Source organism: Tachyglossus aculeatus, chromosome 19 (genome assembly GCF_015852505.1).
Source record: "Tachyglossus aculeatus isolate mTacAcu1 chromosome 19, mTacAcu1.pri, whole genome shotgun sequence".
Classification (NCBI taxonomy): domain Eukaryota; kingdom Metazoa; phylum Chordata; class Mammalia; order Monotremata; family Tachyglossidae; genus Tachyglossus; species Tachyglossus aculeatus.
This window is the reverse complement of record NC_052084.1, coordinates 37,726,690-37,746,963: the sequence shown is the minus strand read 5'-3', so window position 1 is coordinate 37,746,963 and position 20,274 is coordinate 37,726,690.

Here is a 20,274-nt window from a genome sequence, read left to right as displayed (position 1 = left end):
GTGATGGATGCCAAAAGGGACTCAAGCTGCTTTACACTTTCCCTAAAAACTATTTAGGAAAAGGCTTATCACAGCCAACAGGCCATTCTATCTCAGTCCTCAGAATGTCCTGATCAATATCTCTGTGTCGACCCAAACGTAGCAATCTGTTCCTTTCCGAATACAAAAGAGGAAAAATACAGCAGCAAGCTTCCTTCAAAGCAAAGATAAAAGCTATCGATTGAAACTAGTTGAATTTTTGCCCCCAGATAGTGACACAGAGCAGCACATTTCCATTTGACTTGTGTTCTGGGCTCTGATTCACAACCCAGCACACATCCCAATCACCCTGAAAAGCAAGAATAATGGATTATTGAGGACTATCAGACAGAACAATAAGAAGATTAAGAAAGGTCAAGGCATCGAGCAAAAAGGCTTTTCCATTTGAAATTAGCCAGCAATTAGCTTTTAAACATCCACTCTTTATTTAGAATTGATCACTTAAGATAACTTTGGGGTTCTTGCAATAATCAAAAGCCTGCGGAAAGATAATTATAGAGGACATTTGAGATAGTGACATATAAATAATTGTGGTATTTAAATGCTTACTATGTGTCAAGCACTGGGATAGATACAATACAATCACAATAGATATGGTCTCTGTCCCACATAGGCTGCACAGTCTAAAGGCGAGGGGCAACAGATAGTTAATCCCCATTTTGTAGATGAGGAAACAGCCACAGAGAAGTTAAGTGACTTGCCCAAAGTCACACAGCAGGAAATTGGCAAAGCTAGGATTAGCACTCACATATCCTGATTTCCTGTTGTGAGCTCTTTCCACTGGGCCCTTCTGCTTCGGGCTTCATTCTGTACAAACACAGTGGCCATTCAGTTCTGAAGAGGAGATTCCTAATGATTCATTCATTCATTCAATCATATTTATTGAACGCTGACTGTATGCAGAGAACTGTACTAAGCGCTTAGGAAGTACAAATTGGCAACATATAGAGACAGTCCCTACCAAACAGGTTCACAGTTTAGAATAGAACACAGAGACCTGTAGGCCAATTATCAGTCAACTCCTCGCATGAACATATAAAATAATAATAATAATAATGGCAATTGTTAAGCGCTTACTATGTGCAGGGCACTGTTCTAAGTGTTGGGGAGGATACAAGGTGATCAGGTTGTCCCATGTGGGACTCACAGTCTTAATCCCCATTTTACAGATGAGGGAGCTGAGGCCCAGAGAAATTAAGTGACTTGCCCAAAGTCACACAGCTGACAAGTAGCAGAGCTGGGATTAGAACCAGTGACCTCTGACTTCCAAGCCTGGAATATTGCCACTGAGCCATGCTGCTTCTCAGCAGCAGTAAAAGCAGCTACTCACTGCATTTGCCCCTTAATAATGATGACATTAATTTCTTACAATCATCAAGTGCTTGGATAGGAGATAATCAGAACCAGTGCCTGTCCCAAGTGTGGCTCTCATTCTAGGAGCTGGGGAAGATCAGGGATCTTATTCCCATTTTACAGCTGAGGTAAAGGAGTTGCAGAGAGGTTAAGTGACTTGTCCAAAGTCACACCTCTTTACAGAGTTTGTCTCTAAATTTGAAACTGACTCCTGGTATTCTAGTCTTCTCAAACTTTCTGCTCAATCTGCCTTTGCTATACCTTGACTCCTATGAAACTATGCCTCACTATGTGTTTAAACCTTCTAATTCTATTGTATCTCACAGGCCTTCAGTCCAGTGTGGTCTGCATACAGTGCATTTTCTGTGGTATTGGTTAAATACTTATACTATGTACTAAGTGCTGGGGAAGATACACACCAATCAAGTGTCCCACACAGGGCTCATAGCCTTAATCCTCATTTGAAAGATGAGGTAACAGGGGCAAAGAAAAGTTGTGACTTGCCCAAGGTCACACAACAAACACATGGTGTGGCAGGATTAGAACCCAGATCCTTCTGACTCCTAGGTCCATGCTTTATCCATTGAGCCATGATGCTTCTTGATACATGCTCACTAGAGACTACTGATTCTTCCTTCATATAGTTCCTGAGGAGCCAGTTAGGGCTAAATATTTATTGGTACAGGTTCATCTTGATATCTATCCCTAATTCGTTCTTCAGAAACAATATGGTAAGCCAAGAATCCAATATGGAGAATTCCTTTTCAATAAGATATTTTGGGACTGAGATCAGCACTTGCAGAAGAGCGATACTACCCACAACGTTCATCATGGAAGGACTGATTGTATTGCTGGAAATCACATTTCTTATACTGAAATTTGAATTGAATAAAGTAAATAATAATTTCAATTCCATCTACTGAGTCCAACACACTATTCTAAGTGGTTGGGAATGCACCACAATTAATGATATTTATTGAGTGCTTATTGTATGCAGAGCACTGCACTAAGCACTTGGAAAAGCACCTCAAAATGAAATGGTACATTTGCTGCCTGTAAAGTGATTACTCTCTTATGGGTGAGACAAAAATATAATAATAATAATAATAATAATAATAATAATGGCATTTATTAAGCACTTACTATGTGCAAAGCACTGTTCTAAGTGCTGGGGAGGTTACAAGGTGATCAGGTTGTCCCACGGGGGGCTCACAGTCTTAATCCCCATTTTACAGATGAGGTAATTGAGGCCCAGAGAAGTTAAGTGACTTGCCCAAAGTCACACAGCTGACAATTGGCAGAGCCGGGATTTGAATCCACGACATCTGACTCCAAAGCCCGTGCTGTTTCCACTGAGCCACATGTAATATGTTCAGAAAGGAACACACACATATGCATATGCACACTCTGCAAAATGAATACGGTACCTGGAATTTAATTCCCCTTTTCCATTCTTTACATCTGCTTTGCACAAAAAGTAGTGATACCTCTTCAGTTAAAAAATTCTCAAGCTTTGCCTTCTCCCCACTGTGATGAAATACATTTTCATAAAATGAAGACACTTTGGGTTTGCAGAAGTTTGATTTGAGTTTTCTGCTTAAATGCCAAACCCCATACTCTACTTTCTGACAGGAGCCCCATTCGATATTGCTGAGAGGGAATGATTGATACCTTTCTATGAGCCTGTTATTGGGTGGGAATTGTCTCTGTTGCCAAATTGTACTTTCCAAGCGCTTAGTACAGTGCTCTGCACACAGTAAGTGCTTAATAAATGCGATTAAATGAATGAAATGAATGAACCCCATCTCTTGCCTCACCACTTGTACTCTCTCATGGGACATCACAAGAGAAATTCTGGCAGGCTTTACAAATAATCCTCCTTTCTTTACCTCCTCATGATTGGATGTCTGAGGGGGCTATTGAAAGCCCTGGCAAATATCAGAGGCCCACGTGACATCATACCTACTACCCTGGCTGCAGATAGCCATAATGATGTCCCACTTAATGCCCAAGTCCAGAATGTTCCCCTAGGGAAATCTCCAATTTCTTCCCCCAACCCCACATTTCTGTTGCCTTCATTGCAAAATAGGAATGATACTTGCTCTCTCTACTTTCTGGACCATGAGCCCCTTGTTGGGCAGTGACTGTGTCCAATCTGATTATGTTGTATCTATTTCAGGGTTTGGCACAGTAAGTGTTTAAAAAGTGCCACAATTAGGTCTTCTGCAATGCTATACCTGGGCCAACATTGAACTTCATCGAACTTCATTTTGATAAGACGAGCATTAGACAAATTGCTTACCTAGACATGTCCCTTTGAAAAATGTAAACTTAATATTACCCTTCCCTGTATTGTACGGTTTGGAATGGGGGTTGGTGTTTGCATTTAATAAGAAATGTAGGGATTTGACTTTCTTGCAGAGAAATATAATTTGTCCTCTTGTGGCTCAAAACCTAGAAACAACTGCCCTCCCCAACTCACTATGGGATCCATGATTTATATTAAAAAATGAAGACAAATGGGATATATAATAGACACCGGGACATTTCTTATATTAGTGCATTGGGTACTGTCCTTGTGAGAAGCCTTTACTATTTTCTTTACAATCTATCACCCACGTTCTTTTTATAACCTTTGAGTAAAAACAGAGAACATTAACCAGAGAAATTACATTTATATAAAAAGATATTATCAGATCAAAGGCCTACATTTTTAATTTACTTTGTGTTGACACAGATTTCTATCTACTATCACTTTTTCCTTATCAGGCTGATGAAATAGAATTTGTGCAGTGAATATATAGAACATTCAGAGAATACCTATCTGTCATAGTCAAAAATATGTTGTCTTCAGAAGAGAGTTTGTTTATTTTTATTTTCTCAAACATAAGTCACTTATGCTGTCCTTTGCTATATATAAAGAGGTACTTGTTTTGAACAAGTTTGAGTTATCTTGTCAGTGATAATCCCTTAAAAATACCCTTGTTATGCAGTGCATATTAATCATTATGAAAAGTGTCATTGCTTGTAAGTACTTTCCCAAGCACTTTGTATAGTGGTCTGCACACAGTAAATGCATAATAAATACCACCGAGAGATTGTTTAGGAAAGAGTAAGGAAAGTGAATGCTTTTGTTGTATTATACTCTTCCTAATAATAATAATAATAATGATGGCATTTATTAAGCGCTTACTATGTGCAAAGCACTGTTCTAAGCGCTGGGGAGGTTAGAAGTTGATTGGGTTGTCCCACAGGGGGCTCACAGTCAATCCCCATTTTACAGATGAGGTAACTGAGGCACAGAGAAATTAAGTGACTTGCCCAAAGTCACACAGCTTGACAATTGGAGGAGCCAGGATTTGAACCCATGACCACTGACTCCAAAGCCTGGGCTCTTTCCACAGAACCAGGCTGCTTCTCTCCCTAGCACTTAGTAGTGTACTCTACACACAGTAAACACTCATATTGCATTGACTAAGGCAACCACTCTGACACACTAGTAATTTCTAGTAATTTCTACTAGTACATGCTAAAATGGACCAAATCACTCAATATTAATAGTGTAATGGTTCGCATATCAAAGTTAGATTACTTTGAACAGTACACTGTAGGGACAGTCTCAGTGGTTGAAACATGATAATTAATTTTTTTAAGAGTCCTTCACAGTGTTGATTCTTAATGTTAACGCACATGGCCAGTTATCGGAATTAACCAGGATAAAGGGAACATATTGACTGTGGAGGAAACTGGCTATTCTATTGGATTTAGCCTCACTTCCAAACAAAGAGGAGAGTGTAATTTCAGAGGGTCTGTGCTATTCACCTCAAGAGCTTGACCTGTTCAGGAATATTTCCAAACCCCTTTCTAGAGTTTAAGGGGATGGTGTGGGTGGTGAACAAACAGCATAAAGGAGATAAATACTGTAAAAGGGTAAGAGTGACATAAAGGTACAGTGACAAACACTAAAAATTACTGGGAAGGCAATAATTATTGGAAAGCAGTTAGACTCTGGGGGAAGGTCGATCACTCAGAATAAGACAAATAGTGTAGAAATAAAGCTGAGACTCATACAAAATGCATGGGACAGAACAAACACTCCAAAGTAGATATCCATGAAAACAACAAACATGACTAGGAAGGCTACCCATGGACTGTTGAGGCTTGATCAGAACTGAATGCAAGGTGCAGGACAGTCAACCCAGATTGCATGTGTTACCGCTAGCATAAACACTCAGCTCAGGTTGTCTCAAATCACACCAGGTACAAACTCTCTCTGCTATAGGGCTCACAGTCTAAGAGTTATAATAATGGTGGTATTTGTTAAGCGCTTACTATGTGTCACGCGCTGTTCTAAGTACTGGGGAAGGTAAACACTAAGGTTGGATACAGTACCTGTCCCACATGGAGCTTACAGTCTTAATCCCCATTTTGCAGATCAGAGAACTGAGGCACAGAGAAGTTAAGTGACTTACCTAAGGTCATATAGCAGACCAGTGGAGGAGCTGGGATTAGAACCCAGGTCCTTCTGACTCCCAGGCCTGTGCTCTATTTACTAGACCATGCTGCTTCTCAAAGGTCATGCTGTTTCTCATGGAGAGCAGCAACTTTACCCCATGAGGCCTAGAAAGGTTAACAATAATAATTATGGCATTTAAGGACTTACTATGTGCCAAGTATTGTACTAAATTCTGGGGTAGATACAAGATAATCAGGTCCCACATGGGGATTACAGTCTAAGTAGGAGGGAGAACAGATATTGAATCCCCATTTTGCAGATGTGGGAACTAGGGACAGAGAAGTTGACTTCAACACCCAAGGTCACACAGCAAGTAAGTGGCAGAGGTATGATTAGAATCTAGGTCCTCTGACTCTCAGACCCGTGTTTTTTCCACTAGACCACACTGCTTCTCCTGACCCACCCAAGGTCACAAAGCAGGTAATTGAGAGGGTCGTATTTTGAACCTGGGTCTTGAGTTCCAATACTGGACTCTTTTCACTAAGGAACATTGTATCCTCTGAAGGTACTCTAGTAGCTGTCATCTTCTTACCTCTCATTCATTCACTCAGATCATATTTATTAAGCGCTTACTGTGTGCAGAGCACTGTACCAAGTACAAGTCGGCAACATATAGAGATGGTCACTACCCAACAGCGGGCTCACAGTCTAGAATGGGGAGACAGACAACAAAACAAAACATGTAGCTCTCTTCTGCCATTACTCCCCTACTCACTTTCGTTGTTCTTTTCAAGATATTCTCCATCATAGGACCTGAAGTCTGCATTGTAGTAAGACTCTAAAGAAAGTGCCCAGGGTTCAAAGTGCCCTCACTTGCCTCCACTTCCACTATATACCCTGTCTCCTTTCCATGGGCTCACCACATGTTCCCACTGCTTGTTAAGGGAGTTAATAACTTAGCTCTAAAACTCATTACAGCCTTTGCAATATTTCCCAACTAACAAGTATTTGCAGGGTATCCTAAAGATTACACAAAAATACCTGCAAAAACTTAGCATTTAAGTTTACAAACAATATGATGATCACATTCCTTCCTAATTCCACCTTTTTTAAAGCTTTTGCAATTTTCCACTTAAACTTCTTCCTCTAGATGGTAAAGATCCTTGGGGGCAGGGAACATATCCACCAAATCTGTTATACGGTACTCTCCCAAGCACTTAGTACAGTGCTCTGCCCACAGAAAGTGCTCAATAAATGACTGAGGAATTTACACACTCACTAAGAACTGAGCACCTTGCTAATCACTAATAATCAAGCTGGCATATGGACAGGGAGTGTGTCTGTGTATTGTACTCTCCCAAGCACCTAGTACAGTGCTCTGCACACAGTAAGTGCTTAATAAATATGATTGAAGGAATACAAGGCTCATGATTAAAGAGGGAGACAGACAGGTGTTTTATTATACAAGACAATCAGGTTGGACCCAGGCTCTATCCCACACAGGGCTCACAGTTAGAGGGAAGAAGAACAGGTATTGAATCCCCATTTTACAGATGAAGAAACTGAGGCCCAGAGTAGTTAAATGACTGGCCCAAGGTTACAGAGAATGAACTAGGTCCATACTCTTTCCTTTAATAATAATAATGATGGTATTTGTTAAGTGCTTACTATGTGTGAAGCACTGTTCTAAGCATTGGGGGGATACAAGGTGATCAGGTTGTCCCACGTGGGGCTCACAGTCTTAATCCCCATTTTACAGATAATGTAACTGAGGCAGAAAGAAGTGGCTTGCCCAAGGTCACACAGCTGACAAGTGGCGGAGTCCGGATTTGAACCTGTGACCTCTGACTCCCAAGCCCATGCTCTTTCCACTGAGCCATGCTGCTTCTACAAGCAGGCCATGTGTCTCTCATAAAATGGGGAAATGGCAGACTTTTATGCACCCTGGTTTATTTGTCAGAACAGTTCAAATCACACATTCTTATGTATAGCATTGGTTCCACTATAGTTTATTTTATGGTCAACAAGCCTTCCTCCAATTGCATCTCATTTTTTTGTACAATGGATATTCATTTAGGGAAAGAAGCTGCTTTAAACCATTTGAGCCTGAACCTGGAGACATGGGTTCTGTTTCCTAATTTAACTTGATTTCAGGTCACAGAAAGGGGCTCGGGCAGGAACAGTTCATTCAATTAATATCTTTTGAGCTCAACTATCAAAATATTAATATCTTCTAAAAAGGCATTGCCACTTAGTAAATGACAGATCATCTACCTTCTCCAGCATCAGCATTTGCAATATTTATTGGCAGTGCAGTAATTGCAGTGATGATTCTATGACCCAAAACAGGATAAAGCATATTTCTGATGGAACAAGGGAGAGGAGTGGATAGTTTGTTTCAAGGGACTCATTTTTCTTGATAATTTGAGCTAGTTCGTGAAAAGAAAAGCCCTATAGACTTGATTTGAAAGAACAAAAGCCAATACTTCATCAACATCCAAAGAATTCCTATCAAACACATGCAGAAAAGCAATGAATATCAGCGTATGGACTGTCTGAACCTTCCTGATACATAAACCACTTATCCTTTTAGAATTCAATCAATTCCAGTGTAGCCTTGATATGCATGGACACCCTGAATTTTAATGAAAAAATGAATACATTCCCAAAACGGGTGTCTTCTTGTGGGAATGGAAGCTCAACACTTCTTTTACTACATATGCTCTCCAAAAGAAGGAGCAGAAAGCATTTCAAACACATATGCCTCTTTAAAGATGAGTTTCACATTTGAGAAAACATTTTTTATATTTCCAGTGAGACCTGAATTTTATGAGTTCAGACAATAAACTTTTTACCTCTAAAGGTATTTTTAGGAGAATTATGAGTGAAAGTATGTATGGGAGCTCTGAAAATCTGAAATTCCCCATAAAAGAATTCCATTTGCATTGACTTTGGTCAAATTTTCAGATAAATCAAACTTGGCAAGGGGTTAATTTACAAGACTGGGATAAAATCATAGAGGAAATGGTGACAAAATTCAGGAGTGAATTTTAGGGGAGAAAAGTTCCTCAAATAGGAGGTCAGATTGATTAGAGGTGAAATTCAACAGAAAAAATCTAATATGATATATTTATATATATATTATATATATTTATAATCCAAGTGACATATTGGCCTAACCAATCCTTTTTGAAGTGTGGCAAATCAATCATATTTATTGAGTGCTTACTATGTACAGAGAGCTGTACTAAGCTCCTGGGACAGCACAATACAACAGAATTAGCAGGCACATTCCCTGGCCACAATGAGCATACAGTATAGAGGGTAGACAGACATTAATAAAAGTAATTTATAATATATAAGTTAAAGATATGAACATAAGTGCTTTGAGGTTGGGATAAATATCAAATATACAAAAGTCACAGATTGAAGTGCATAGACTTATGTGCCAAACAATGTTTCCTCCCCCCCTCGTCCCCCCTCCATCCCCCCCATTTTACCTCCTTCCCTTCCCCACAGCACCTGTATATATGTGTATTTGTTTGTACATATTTATTACTCTATTTATTTATTTTACTTGTACATATCTATTCTATTTATTTTATTTTGTTAGTATGTTTAGTTTTGTCTCCCCCTTTTAGACTGTGAGCCCACTGTTGGGTAGGGACTGTCTCTATATGTTGCCAATTTGTACTTCCCAAGTGCTTAGTACAGTGCTCTGCACACAGTAAGTGCTAAATAAATATGATTGATTGATTAAGTTCTGGGATAGATACAAGGTAATCAGGTGGAGACAGTTCCTGTCCCACATGGGGCTCACAGTCTTAATCCCCATTTTACAGATGAGGTAACTGAGTCACAGAGAAGTGATTTACCAAGGTCACACAGCAGAAAAGTAGCTGATCAGAATTAGAACCCACATCCTCTGATTCCAAAGACTGTGCTCTTGCCACTAGGCCATGCTGCTTCACAAATTCAGTTCATTCCAGAGCTAAACACATAAAACCTCTTCTCTGACAAGTGGGCATCAGGATAGCTTTGGTAACTATTCCACTGAGTTCAAATGTTCATTTTTTAGTGGTGTGGGGAAGGGGGAAGAAACAACAGGATAGAAGGGCAGGAAATATTGTGCCCCCTGCCTTCACAAACAGATAAGTGACTTGCCCAATGTCATACAGAAGTGGCAGGCAATATTAGAACTCAGGCCCTTCAACTCCCACACACATGCTCTTTCCACTAGGTCACATTGCTTCCCTGTATCCAAATTAGATCTAACCCTATAAACCAAAAATCAATCAACAGTATTTGAGCACTTACTGTTTACAGAACACTATACCCTACAACATTCCTGACCCCTAGTGACTGAAATTACTATAAACAAAACTTCAAAGTACCCTGGGTAATTCCCTTGATTTCAAATCCTGTCTTAAACTTGCTCTTACCCTCTCAGGTTCCTCTCAGGGTCAGGGAGAGTCCAGCAGTTTCATATCCACTCCATTCCTAGCTTGGGCAGTGGCTAGCAATTGCACATATTTATTACTCTATTTTTTGTATTTATTTATTTTACTTGTACATATCTGTTCTATTTATTTTGTTAGTATGTTTGGTTTTGTTCTCTGTCTCCCCCTTTTAGACTGTGAGCCCACTGTTGGGTAGGGACTGTCTCTATATGTTGCCAACTTGCACTTCCCAAGCGCTTAGTACAGTGCTCTGCACACAGTAAGTGCTCAATATGATTGACTGATTGATTGATAGCAAGTGGAAGGCAGTCTGCTACAAATCAAAACTTACCTGTGCTGGGCAGCAGTGTGGCATGGGAGAGAATCAGGGGTGGAGATTCAAGTTTACTGTGTTGAAAGAGGCAATTATAAACCACTTCCATACTTTTACCAAGAAAACACTACAGAAACCCTACCAGAATGATTGCAGATGGAGGTGGAGTGTTCTGGGAGAGATGTGTCCATGGTGTCTCTATGCGTTGGAGATGACTCAGCATAAAAGATTAAAATGCTCTCTGAGTCATCAGTAGTTGAATGTAGAACAGCTGAGGTAAAACCGGCAACACTCCCCAGGTGCGAGTCCCTTAGAAACAGCTGTTCGATTGCTACCAAAGGAAGCTGAGGAAGGGGTGGGGAAGGAGTTGAAATATGGGAAAACCTGAAGTGTAGAAGTTGAAAAGGCACAGAAAGAATGAAGGGGGTCAACTGATCACAAGTTCAGGATTTGTGTCCCCGAAAAATGAGGTGGAACTACTTTCAGGTATGTGTAACTGTTTACTTAAGTTTCAGGAGACATCAGGATCTTCTCTGTTGTTAGTACCATGAACTCAGAGACTCATTCCTTAGTTTTACTTGTGAGTCTTTGAGCTAGACAGGTGACTTCTTTGGGGTTTGGACTTCAGAAGGTCTCACTGGAAAGTGAGAAATTAAACATCCTTACAGTTAACACCGACCTAGAAGTTCTAGAGTTGGAAAGAAGAAACCTGAGGCTATGAGTAAAAAGTAGGGTGTTTTTTTTTTAAAAAAAACACTCTTTAATTCCATGCTTCTTTTATCTTACAGCGGAGGCCTCTTTATAAAACTGAGTAGGGCTGGGGAGAGTTTTGTGGATTAGAGATTTTGTCCAAATTAAAAGAGCTTTTTGGGACCTTTGCAAAGTTACATTCACTATAAAACCCTATTTGCACACATGATGTGACACTTATTAGTGACATTTTGGAATATTTTGAGAACCCTGGTAAAACATGGTTAAAAAAGGAGGTATAAGTCAAGGTTTTGTTGGAGCTAGTAAGGCTGACTTGGAGATAGCATCAAAAGGAGAAAATGTATAACTAAACTTCGCTTTTACATTAATTAGCCATTCCAAACAGGCCACTCTATAACTGGAAGGAATAAGACCAAAATGATAGTACTTTTCAGCCAGCTCCATAGTGGATTAAATACAAAACAGCAACTGAGTTATAATTCAAGCCTATGAATTTTGATTTAGGAAAGATCAAGAACAGTATGACAAAAAAATCACAAAATAATTCAAATAAAAAGCTTTCCAAGCACATTTACAATGTCAATTTTATTTGAGCGCTTACTGTGTACAGAGCACTATAGTAAGTGCTTGGGAGAGTACAATATAAGAAAGTAACATATTCCCTGCCCAGATATTAGAAGACAGAGATGTTTGTTGGAAGCTTAATGAGTTGAGATTTCTTTCCCTAGAGGAGAAAAGTCTAAATAGAGCCTTCAGTGCCTGTCTTCAAGAATGTGAAGTCATTTATTTATTTATTTATTTTACTTGTACATATCTATTCTATTTATTTTATTTTGTTAGTGTGTTTGGTTTTGTTCTCCATCTCCCCCTTCTAGACTGTGAGCCCACTGTTGGGTAGGGACTGTCTCTGTATGTTGCCAACTTGTACTTCCCACGTGCTTAGTACAGTGCTCTGCACACAGTAACTGCTCAATAAATATGATTGATTGATTCATTCAATTGTACTTATTGAGCACTTACTGTGTACAGAGCACTGTACTAAGCACTTGGGAAGTACAAATTGGTAACATATAGAGGTGGTGGTTACCCAACAATGGGTTCACAGTCTAGAATAGAGATCAGCTGTACTCCATAAGAGGAAGCAGGCAATTCTGCAGCATTGCTTTGATAGTAAGCAGGTTGTGAAACCATTCTTTGCACGGGTTTTCCTTAATCCTACTGGCAGAGCTTATTTGAAAAAATATTCAGACATTATTAGGGGAAGAATGGCAACTCAGAGGAGTAGTCAATTGTATTGAGCACTTACTGTGTGCAGAGCACTGTATTACTACTCTGCTCAGCAAATGGTAAGTTCATAGGAGGGCCCAGGCACTGGCAAAAAAAAAAAAAAAAAACCCCACAAAAACCCCTCATGTTAATTGATGCTTATGTAATAATAATAATAAACTGTGGTATAAGTGCTTCTATGTGCCCTGCTTTGGGGTAGATACAAGAAAATTAGGTCAGACACAGCCCCTGTCCCACATGAGGCTCACAATCTTAATCCCCATTTTACAGATGAGATAATTGAGGTGCAGAGTGCTTACTGGAACTGGTATGGTAACTGAGCTCTAGACTGCAAACTTGTTGTGGGTAGTTATTGTTTACCAACTCTATTATATTGTACTCTTTCAAGTACTTAGTACTGTACTTTGCATACATTAAGCACTAAATATGATTGACTCATTGAGCCTTAAGGATCCAAAGGAGCAGCATGAGTGAATTAATGGTTAGAGCATGGCCCTGGGAGTCAGAAGGACCTGGGTTCTAATCCCAGTTCTGCCACTTCTCTGCTGTGTGACTTTGGGCAAGTCACTTCACTTCTCTGTGTCTATCTATAAAATAGAGATGAAGACTGTCTGGCACATATTAAGTGTTTAACAAATACTATAAACAAAAAGAACTTGGTTTCTCCTTGTCTTTGTCCTTTTACTCTCTTATTTGTATGATAATTAAATTCATGCTATCCTGAAATATTTTTTTTTCCATTATAATCTCTTTTGGCAAACTTTTGAGAACACCACATTGCTCTTGCAGTCCTGAGGTTTGGGACCTGGATGCGAGGGATTTTTTTAAAAGCACAAAATCCAATGTTTTCCTAATAGTTTGAGAAAGTGTGTAAATAGAAGCAATAGTATTCTTTATGTGCATTTGCAAAGTCAGATTGAGTTCTGTTGAGTTCAGTTGGATTGAAAACAACAGAGATGGGATACATTCCTGGAGTAAAATATGGACCATCACAAGTTATATGTTTAACATATCCTGAACACCAGTCTCAGCTGGGACAGTTACTTCTTCATTTGTCCAAGCCTCCTGTCTGGAATTTGAGAAAAAGGGCTCTCTTGGGTGTTATGTGATTGAACCTGAGAAATGCCAGACACCAGTCAACTGATACCACTGATGACCTGGTTTGTAGTCTCTCCGCTAGACTTTTCATCAGACCATTCATATATTTTCTCCTAGATTTTAAAAATAAAAACCCTGACTGTTTCTGCCCCACTACAACTTTTTTTTTTACTTACCCCACTATTGAACAAATGGCTGAAAATTTTTAGGTTATGGACACTTTCAATTCAGGTATGGGAATGTCTGAACTGTAATCATTATGGCATCAATATATATATATACATATATATATATGTATATATATATATATATCTTTTTTTTTAAGGCACAAACCTGTAAAAAAAAATCCCACAGAAAAATCAGGTCTTTGAGTTCACTGGGAACCAGATGAAGTTGAAAAACTAAGTAGAAACTGTATGAAAAAGTGAGTATTTTAAGTAGAGACTAAGTGGATATTAAGTTTAAAGAGAAGGTAATTATAGTTTCACACTTTTGATAGTTGACAATTAAAAATTAATCCAAATCAGGTACACTACAGTTAATGGACTTCATTAGGGGAAAGTTGAGTTGAAGGTTGACCTTGTTTTGTGGTATGGATTTTCACACTGTAGTTTAGACTTCTGTTTTTGTAAAAGTCGATCTCTGTGGTCAATAGGTTGTCTTGAAGTCATTTCCACCAAGAATGACTACACTTTTCTGGTAAACCACACCTAAGTCCCAAGGGTCAGTTTACATTATATCTAGAAAGGTCTGAGGTATCCCACCTTTTAGGGGGCAAACAGAAAATAGCTCCATTTCTGTTTGGGTATTTTTGGTGGTAACTTTATTTTTCCATTTGCTTTGTCTGAGGAAACCAGATGATTTTGAATTATACACCACATTTCCTTTCAATGGTAACCTCTTTTATTGTGATTAGATTTTTACATTAAGTGTTAATGTTTTCTACTAAGAAGCAGGTTAATTGTATCATCTATTTTCAATTAGTTCTAATAGAGTGCATGTATAGCTGTAGAATCTATTGTGCATATCCTTATTGCAATGAGGAAATGGAGTAAAAGCTATTATTTTGATGTCCTGATAAATTATGTTCCATATTATGTTAGATTAACAAAATGCATGACTAATGTCCCATGTACACATGAGCTGTGACAGCATTTCTGAATGTTAATAAATCTGAAAACTGGCTTATGCCCAGTCCCTTTTTATAGTTAATGCAAATTAAACCCACATCTTTTCATTATATGGCATCGTTTACTTGCAAATGCTGAAATTTAGTCCTATTTTTGGCAATTTTCATGGGCTTAAGACCAAACTCAAAATATTTAGGTCTTAGGAGAATAATGCTTTTTATTGGACAGACTCAACTGTAGCAAAGCAAAGTGAACAAAAAACATAGTTTTGCCATAAAATCATGATAAACTTTCATTACTGGGTGAAGTTGTGGTTAGAGTTAAGGAATGGTCAAGTTGAAAAACCACACACCAACACACACATCAGGTGTGGGGCAGCTTCTGCCAAATGAAAGTCAATGCTTTAGAATTCTTTAATCTGGAACAGTGAAGGTTCAGATGTGACAGAATTTTTTATAAAGTCATGGAGGTGTAGGCAAGGCAAATATAGAAGCAAATACCACCAAACCAGTTTGGGGATAGTTGCAATTTGGAGGTGGCCATTCCAAAATGAACTTCTAGGCACACGCTTTTCTAATCTTGTCTCCTTCACATACTTGCTGTGTGACCTTGGGTAAGTCACTTAACTTTTCTGTGCCTCATAATTTCCTCATAATTTATGAGGATTAGATACCTGTTCTCCCTCCTTCTTAGTGAGCTCCAAGGGGGATCTGATTATCTTGTATTTACCCCAGTCCTTGGCAAGTAGTAGGCATTTAATAAGTGCTTAGTACAGTGCTCTGCACACAGTAAGTGCCCAATAAATATGATTGAATGAATTATTATTATTGATTCAGAGAATCTCTGTTGCCATAGATTCAAATAGTTTTCCACAAGACTCTTTCGCAGTCCTTTATGCTGTCCTTTTTGCCTAACTGGTTTCCTTATGTGGTCTCTATTTTCTAAATGATTTCACAATTTTTAGTAGAGCATGTGAATTATAATTAGCAAGTAATGAACAAAGTCGATTAATTGATACATATTGTGCTGAAAATAAATTTAAGGTTTAGAAAACTGCAGATTAGATGCTAAAATATGTGATTAAACTAAGTTGCCCAAATAAAGGCATTTTAAGAAATGCCATGTGTTGAAAGTCCCGGCTGACAGTTCATAAGATTGTGTGGACAAAGAAAATATTTTGCATTTATGTTAATATCCCTTTGTTATAAAATACCATTAGAAATCAATCAAATTTAGCAGATTTTAAGGCAGTGACTGTGCAGAGGGTGCACTTCCAAGAGCTAACAGACAGAAAGTTTCTATTTTGGGTTTTTTCAGTCCTAACTCTCAGAACTTGTGGTAATAATAGTAGTTGTGGTATTGGTTAAGCACTTTCAATGACACAAAGCTTTGTGATTGGAAACCATCCCAGGCCCATGCAGGACTCAGTGAGGGAGCCTTGGAATTTTATCCCCATTTCACAGATGAAGAAACTGAGATACAGAAAAACTAAATGACATAACCCTGGTCACAGCTTACAAGTAGCAAAGCAGAATAGAACTTGAGTCTTGACTCCCAGACCTGTGGTCTTTTCACTAGGCAGGATTAGAGTACAAAAGAATCTATTTAAAGAAAGAGTCCATGGCCTCAATTTAGCAGTATTAAAAAAAAAAAAAACTTTCGATCTCAATGCTTAGCTTTGATATAAAAGCATTTTGATATCCTATTTCAAATATTTAGCATGGAACAACTCTTTTTTTAACTCCTGAAATGCGCTATCAAATACTTCTAAATATTGTCCTATGTGCTTGCTCTCTCTTTTTAAAATCAAATTTAAGCATCTTATTTTGTTTCTAATTTCAGTAACACCATAGTCTCAAAAATAGGATATTCATTCAATGCATTTTCGATGAAAAGTACATTTCTTGGGCCTGAATGATGTGAGGAGAGGGTCTGATAGCATCAGGTTAGGTTAAGAATTTATTAGGCGAAACACAAGCCATTTAAATTAACCCAAATGACCAACATGTCAGTTGAAAAGAAACATGTGCTTTAATTTGTTAAACTGTAACCTTTGCTATTTGAGAAAAATACTTTGACACAAACACTTTACAAATGTCAGCAGAAAATCCATTCTCCATTTCTTCACATTGGCTTTGTGACACAATGTTTGCTGATATTCGAAGGGTTAGGTTTCGATTGATTTCTTCTGCCCCTACTGTTTTCTGGTGTATTATGGAAAATTAAAGGGCAGAAATGAACTGTATTTTTCCCCCAGCCATTCATATGTGCATGCTACAGATGGAGAACTTAAACGCTGCCTAGAACGTAAAGGTCAAAAACATCTTTCAAATGACCTTTGAGTACTAATAGCCAAGGAGGAGATGAACGTTTGATACTCAGCAAACATAATCCACCGGTGTGTAACTTTTTTTTTCAGAGCTATCATTCGAGCCTTCCTAGACTTGATATACTAATCTGCCTGTTGAACTCACTATTTGTGAGTGGGTAAATCTAAACATTGCAATCTTCCTTCCCAAAGTTGCTAACCTTACCATGTTGGAAGTGAACATCTTCAACTAGTACAGTCTAGTACAGTGTTCTGACCTCAGGGCCAGCGCTCTATCAACGGTTCTGTGCAAAGGTGACACTAATGAGGCTTCCTCTTGTTTTGCCACTAAATGGCAGTTTTTTCTTCTTGTGTTTGCCCCTAGACGGCAGAGGAGAATAACCCCGGATAGACACACATAAATGTAAAATCAAGGAAATATTTGTATCTCTGTACCAGAATGTTTCCTGCAAAGCCACTTGTTATCAAAAATTGTGTCTATAATTGTTTTAATGGGGCAGAAGTAGATTTCTGGGTGAAGATTATTTGAAGGCAGCTGAATGGCTTATTTTACTGGAATAAGAAGACTAATGAAAAAGCCTTCTAAAGCTTCAGGTGAACCACAACTCATTTTTCAGAGCTTTTTTGATACTAGCCTGAAATTTAGGCTTTCTTGAATAACAGTTTTCAAATTTAGTACTGATAGTTTTTGATTATTTTTTGTTTCCTGTTGCTTTTAATTTTCTTTACCAATGGGAAATATTGCTTTGTAAAATTTGTTTCTTCTGTATCTCTCCCCGTAAATTGTGAACTCATGGATAGCAATGAGTGCATGTTTTGTGCTTGTACTCTGCCAAGCATTTAGTATAATGCTTCAAAATCCACTGACAGTATCACTGATTGAGTGAATGTGTAGGGAACATTATTTGTTCTCAAAAGAGATTTGTTAAGTGGGAAACTCAGTTGAAGATCTTGTCAGGCCTGTGGTCATATTAAATTCTACCCTCCTTGCTGTGTCATGTGATCACCTATACAGTTAAAACGTAAGAGAAGAATCAATTTAAATACCAAGATAGGATTTTTTCAGCTCTTATTATTACTATTTTACGTTGGTAGTAAAAACCAAACTGTTGCCTATTTTACTTTGGTCTTATCGAGTTATAAGGGAAGTAGTGATGGTACTTGAGGACTTACTGAGTGCAATGCACTATACTAAGTGTTTGGAAAAGTACAACAGAAGACATTCTTCCTGCCCACAGGGAATTTACTTGGTCTGAAATGTACATATGTCTGAGGAGTCTACCTGCCACGGATTATATGAAATTTCCATGCATTTTCCCCACCCAGAGCCTAATAACTCTGATATTAACTGCTTCAACAACTACCCCCTCAATGAAAACTCTTCATTTCTAGTAGAATGGTGTCTTGAAATGTGGCTCCAAAAATAGAATGCAGAGAAAAAGGACTTGGATTTTTTTGTTGTTGTTGCTCTTGGGGAAAAAAAAAATAGTTCAACCAAGCAGCTAAAGTATTTATTCCCCAAGATGTATATTACCATATTGCTTAATAGATGTCAGTGATAGGATACTTGAACCTTTTTGATTAAGCTCCTGTTGAACTTTAGATTGCAATAATCAACAGTCAGTACCATTTAAATTTTAGATTATTTAAGAAGTCTTCAGAAGCACAGACATTATAATATGAGATGATTATTGTAGTTGCTATGAAAAAGGCTCTTAAATCCAGTGGGAATGTTCATCAGCATACTGTAATCAGCAAGTAGAGAGAATTCTTAATTACAGTTATTTAGGTGACATGTTGATGCAGTGGTAGTGGTGTTGAAAGCAGAAAAGTTGCATGAATTAGCACTTGTATGCATGTGAGAGGATATTAAAAGACATCAATATCAATGTGGAATACCTAGTTGTGGGGCTGCATACAATAATTTATCTTACCTTACAGACTACTATGTTTAGTATTCATGATGACTGGCTTACACTTTTCTCTTCCTTCCCAAGTTAATTCCAAGATAGTTACATTATATTTGGTAGTAAGAAACAGAATCCAGAATGTTGAAAATAAAAGATAAAGACTAAGCCCTCATTTCCCCTTCCACTCCCTTCTGCGTTGTTCTTGCACTTGGATTTGCACCCATTATTCACCTCTCCCTCAGCCCCATGGCACTTGTTTGCTGTGTGACCTTGAACAAGTCACTTTATTTCTCTGGGCCTCAGTTCCCTCATCTGTAAAATGGGGATTAAGATTGTGATTCCCACGTGGGACAACCTGATTACTGTAACTATCGCAGTGCTTAGAACAGTGCTTGGTACATAATGAGTGCTTAACAAATACCATCATTATTATTATTATTATGTACAGATCTGCTATATGTTTTAATTTCTGTCTGCCCCTCTAAACTGTAAGCTCCTCATGGGCAAGGACCCTGTCTACGATCTCTGTTATAGTGTACTCTCCCAAGCACGTAGTACAGTGCTCTGCACTCAGTAAGAGCTCAATACATATGACTGATAAAATGACTGATTAGTTGAGATCATCTAATGGACTGAGGTGTTTGAAGACAAGATCATAATGCCAAATAAAGAGAAGACTGAGCTAATCACAGTGTATTTTCCTGGTCTTTTCTAGAAGAGTCTAGGTTGGTTATAGACTGTCAGGTTCTTGAGCAAGGACCACATCTTCTAACTATATTGTACTCTCCAAAGCATCTGGTATAGTTCTCTTGCACACAACAGGTACTTAAATAGTATTAATGGATTAGATTTTCATTTTTAATCTTCAGAAAGTAAAACAGTTACACTTACAGTCTGTGAATTTTAGAAATTGATGTTAATACTGAACTCCTTATCTTCCATCCCAAACCCTGTCCTCTCCCTGACTTTCCCGTCACTGTAGACGGCACTACCATCCTTCCCATCTAACAAGCCCACAACCATGGTGTCATCCTTGACTCTGCTCACTCATTCACCACACACATCCAATCTGTCACCAAAACCTGCCAGTCTCACCTCCACAACATTACCATTACCCTTTTCTCTCCATCCAAACCACTACCTTGCTGGTTCAATCTTTCATCCTATCCCGACTGGATTACTGCATTA